The 5,574-nt window shown below is 34.0% G+C and overlaps 1 long non-coding RNA gene across 1 annotated transcript; it reads left to right on the forward strand.

The window, feature by feature from the left end:
• Positions 1-3,137: 3,137 nt before the first annotated feature.
• On the forward strand, positions 3,138-3,993 carry LOC145612486 (uncharacterized). The gene is made up of 3 exons (XR_014106616.1): positions 3,138-3,253; positions 3,583-3,790; positions 3,882-3,993. It is a non-coding gene; the product is annotated as an uncharacterized LOC145612486 (long non-coding RNA).
• Positions 3,994-5,574: the final 1,581 nt, after the last annotated feature.

Raw genomic sequence — 5,574 nt, forward strand, 5'->3', positions numbered from 1 at the left:
CCACTATAAAACTTAGGGCTGAGCAAAACTACCCGAAAAACTGAAAACTCGTTCCGTAACTGTTCCAAAAATTAGGGTACCCGATCCGATAATTTTAACAATTCGGGTACCCGTTCCGATAGTTTGTTATCAGTTATGGTTATTGGGTATTATTTTAAAATTAACGATTAACCGACCCGATCGTATAAGCAATTTTTTGTTTTTTTTCCTACTTAAATCTATATTTCCAAAATCTAAACTCTTACTTTAATTCATAATCACTTTATAATATTACTTTATAATAATAGTTATATTATTAATAATTTGGTAAAGATTATGTGATATTGTTGTTAGTTAGTATTAAATGATATTATAATAACTATATTATTAAGTTTTATCATCACTATTGGATATCTTATTGGGTACCCGATAACCGATCCAAAAATCTGGGTACCCGACTTATCAATTCGGTTTATGGGTATCACTTTTAGTGAAATTGGTTATTGGTTACCCGAACCGTTAGCACTAACAATACGGGCACCCGTCCTATGCTCACCTCTGGTAAAACTGACTGAGTAACCCATCTAACACTAATGATGTAATTCCTAATCCCATATAATGCCTGGCCACACGGTGTGATCAACTATATATGTTACAATTTTTGTACAATATTTATAAAACTTTCTAAAATAATAAATGTTGCAATATTTAGGGAATGGAGGAAAGGGGAATTTAGGTAACCAACTTTTTTATTTTATTATGGAGATATAATTTTTTTTTTTTAAAAAAAAAAAGGTTTCTAGCCAAACAACTTTACTTTATTGAAGTTCCTATATGAACATTTTGTTTGTTTTATTCAATTATTTTACTATTTATATTTATTTTCATTATTAGACAAGCACTTAAATATGATGGATTGATGTTTCACCAAACATGTGTATTAAATAAAATCAATAAGACTGACTAAATCTTACAAAATCATTAATATTTACCCTACATAAATTTTTATAATTGCTCAATCATTCACTCATTTGTCCAATAAATTACTATAAATACTTCCTCCATTCTACTCCCTCCGTCTCTAAAAGTTCGACCCTTTTGGCCTAATTTTAGTCCCAAAGTAATCGACCCATTTGCATTAAATTACCCACCAATTTACAACAATATTTGTGCATAATTAGCTTCCCCATATAAAATTTTGTTTTCCCATGTATATTAATTATTACTTTCTCTTTCTACTTTTTTTACAAACTCCATGTAAATTTATCTTTCCAATATTCTCTTAATTCTTTTTATTTAACTTTCTTAATACCCGCGAAATCAGCCCAAAAGAGTTGTTCTTTCGGGGACGGGTATTGCAACAAGGGTGAAATTACGCATCACAAAACACATTTTAATATATGTTAAATATCTATGATTGTATATGCTTTTAAAAAAAATATCTATAATTGTATAAGAGTAAAAATTATAAAAAAAGTTGATACCTCCATTATGAAAGATCCCACATAATTATATTTTGTTTAACGTATAAATCATATTGTATGGTCAAACAAGAGTGATGAATAGGGTTAAAAGTTTATTGTTGCAGTATTATTGGAGCACAAGAAGTATATACTAGTAAATGCAACATGTTCATCAACGTTATACTCACCGGTCACCGGCTAACAACCATCCATTATGAATGAAGTGCAATAGCTAGCTTTTGATAAAAACGTTAAAAATGGATCTCCAATTACCGGAACGACCGACATTGACAAGCACTTACTGATCTCGTATTAACAACACCAGCAACATTGTTATTACTTTTACTCAGCTATTAGAGTACATTGATCCATTATTACTCCATATATATAAATAAAATAAAAAAAAATAAAAAAAAAAGAATACTACTTACTTTTCCATATTTTAAACTTTTTTTTTTAGTTTATCACGGTGGATGGATCTTGGGAGAAGAATACAGGAACTGCGGGTTTTGGTTGGGCTTACTCTGCGGATGGAGTTAATTACTTGGATGGGGGAGGGGGTTATGGTAAAACTATCTCAGCTTTACATGCTGAATTCTTAGCTTGTTTAGAAGCCGTGGAATGGGCACGTTTAAAGGGTTTCCAGCGCATTACGATTTTCACCGATTCTATAGCAATCATTCAACAGTTGCGTTGTCCGAATCGACGGGAGGTGAGACTTCGGTGGACAATTGGAGACTTATTGAAGGAAGGAGGATTCCTTGACATGTGCACTATCTGGAAAGTTAGTAGAGATCAGCTAATCAAAGCGTATAATATTGCGGGTTGGTGTAGATGCAACTTAGTTAATTTCTCGTTGTAAGCTCTTATTTTAGTTGCTGTTGTCAAAAAAAAAAAAAAAAAAAAACAATGATAGATGGATAGACTTGTATTTTCCCATACTCGACTCCTTCTAGTATTTGAAACTAGGTTATGTTAAGTTACTTTATTTACGTTTATCTGATCTAATACAAGAATTGTAATAACTAATAAGGTCTTATCTATGGTGAACGACTCATCTTGTGTGTGGTTGATCACATCGTGTACTTTTAAAAGAAGAAAGTAACTCTTATAACACTGACTAAGTAACCCTTGTAATACTGACCCGAGTAATCCGTATAACACTGACTGAGTATTCTTATAAAACTAAAGAAGTAACCCCTCTAACACTGACTTCGTAAGCCCTATTAAACTAACAAGTAACCCTTCGTGTGGCCAGCCATATATAAGAATTTGTGTTTCTCAAAGCAAAATAATTTTTTATTAAATGTGAGTCCACAAATGTAGATTTATTTACTATCTCTGTTAATGGTTATCTGCAACTTTGGAATTTTTTATATCTCACAAATGATACCCCCAAAGTTGCAGATAACCATTAACGAAGGTAGCATGAAGAAAATCATACTAAATAGGATTTTGTTGTTAATTTAATTATAAAATGCCACTAGATTAATGATTTTTGTTTATCATGATGATAAACTAGGGCTTCCTCGGTCGAATATTTGGTTAGGGCATGTTCTATTCAGTTTAATTTTAGTTCAGTTTTTAATTTTCTTTTTCCATAAACAGAAGTTTTGCTCAGTTTTGTGAATCCAACCCCTCTCCCTACCCGATCCCACCCGACCCCACTACAGCTCTAATTCTACGTCCCGTCCGATACCCTGTCACCTCCCTTCTTCCCTAACACAAGCCGCCGGCGACACCGCACAAAAGCAGAATTCGACATCGCCGCGCCAACAGAAGCACGACCAGACATATAATCCTGCGGCATGGTATTGTACCCTCTTCTCCGTTTCTTTCTTTCTTCAAAGTTCTGCTCTTTCTTAGTTACCCTGCACCATTGTTAATTGCTTTGCTTTATTCTACAAATACCTTTTTTTTTTAATTTTTTTTTATTTGGGATTTATTATTCCTCAATTGTTAATCTAAAGTATTCTTTGCTTTTGAGATTCTCTGATCAATTCATTTGATATGGTTCATTTAGCTTTAAATTGGATTTTCCTTGACATTTTGTTATGTAAATGTAGTGAGTAATTGAGAATTACTCCGTATTGATTTTGTGCAATTGATTCAATTTAATTGTGGTAGTAAATTGTATTAGGTGTTGAGATATGGATAATAATGATATAATGGCGTCGGTTCGTTCTGTGGTGTTCAAGGAGTCAGAAACCCTTGAAGGGAAATGTATTAAGATTGAGGGTTATGATTTTAATCAAGGAGTGAACTATCCCAAGCTTTTGAAATCATTCGTCTCAACCGGTTTCCAAGCATCTAATCTCGGTGATGCTATCGATGTTGTAAATCAAATGGTTAGCTTAAGTTTTAAGTTGTGTAACAGTTTTAGGTGTTATTCTGCCCGTTTTCGTATTGTGATCATTTGTGTGTTTTGTGTGGTTCAAGCTAGATTGGCGGCTGGCAAATGAAATACCCGATGGAGATTGCAGTGAGGAAGAGAGGGATCCCGTTTATAGGGAATCTGTGGGGTGCAAAGTATTTTTAGGTATTACCTTAAATCTTATCTCTTCCGGTTGTTCGTGACACTGTTCGATATCTTACTCAGCATCATATGGTGAGATTAATGTTTAGTTTTTACATTGCTTTGTTTGATTTTTTCGAAAGTGTTGTTCGAATGTGTGAAGAGGTGTGAACTTGGTTGTGGGGGTATTTGATTTTTAACTTTCGGTAGATCCTATGCTCAACATAGTCTTGGGTTTAGAGTTGAGAGAACGATTATTTAAGAGTGAAGATTGTGCAGTAGTAAATGACTTGTAGCTCAGATTGTAATCTGTTGTTTGTTGAGACTTTTGAGAGGATGTGTTTTAGTTACTCATTCACAACTATTTAAATGACACTCTCTCTTAATTGTTTGACTTTATCAATGTTAATGGCGATAATAGTGGCTGTCTCATGTTTGAGTTATTTTTTTTGATCGAGAGCTGTAACAAGGCGTATATGAAATGAGGGGTTTTAGGAACATTTCCATCTTTCACCAGATTAGTTTTATGGAATAATTACTACCGCAAGTTAATACCACTTTGTGAATTACTACCTCAAATACTTTTAAGATGTTGCGATTATTATCAAACCCCCATTAAACCCAACTATGACGTCATTATATCTCATTAACCCATGTTTGACCATGGTTAAGGGCTTTAACCAGCCAAAAAAAAAAGAAAATTAAAATTCTTTTTACCCCCTCCTAATCCCAGTTAAGCCAAAGACCCCATTCTCCCTCTTTAAATCAATTAACCATGGTCAAACATGGGTTAAAAGGATATAATGACGTCATAGTTGGGTTCTATGTTACTTGGACTCGGGTACCCATGTCCGACACGGGTATGTGTCTAAGCGTCCGATTCGGCTTTTTTGTGAAAAATTTCCTTGATTTTGAACTAAAAGTGAAGTGTCCGGTGTCATACCCATGTTCGAGTGTCGAGGGTCCGACACGGGTACGTGAGGTGAAATGAAGAGTCCGAGTAACATAGGTTGGGTTTAATGGGGGTAGAATAGTAATCGCAACATCTTAAAAGTTTTTGCGGTAGTAATTTACAACTTTTTTAATTTGCGGTAGTAATTTACAAAGTGGTATTAACTTGCGGTAGTAATTGGCAAATTTTCCTAGTTTATTGCTTGGAAGAAGTGTGATTGAAGTAGTTCTTTTTTCTGGGAACCCTTCATGGCCTCACTACTTAAGTTTTGTTGCTTTCATAACGTCTTTTCCCTGCACGGCTGTACAAATGATGTAGACTTTGGGATGTAGATGTCCACTTTAAACGTTAAAAGAAAAGGTGAAATAGAAAGACAAAATTTCGTGCAAACCTTAGGGCCTTTGTTTCTCTGATAACTTTCAGCTTCAAACCTTCAACTACAGCATCAATCCCTTTTTTTTTTAAATGAAATTTCGTGTTAGATGTGTCTTGGGGGCCTGAAATACAGGTTGTTGGCTATGTGATATGAATTATTAGTTGATTGATTTCGTTGTGACCTGTAATTTTGCTCACATAATTGTTTCTTCTCTCCATCACGGCCTTGTATGTATGAAGTAATGAGTTTAGCATCCTTTTTTACCCAACTTTCTAAGATAAGATTATTC

The sequence above is a fragment of the Chenopodium album genome, chromosome 24, assembly GCF_948465745.1.
Source record: "Chenopodium album chromosome 24, dcCheAlbu1.1, whole genome shotgun sequence".
NCBI lineage: Eukaryota > Viridiplantae > Streptophyta > Magnoliopsida > Caryophyllales > Amaranthaceae > Chenopodium > Chenopodium album.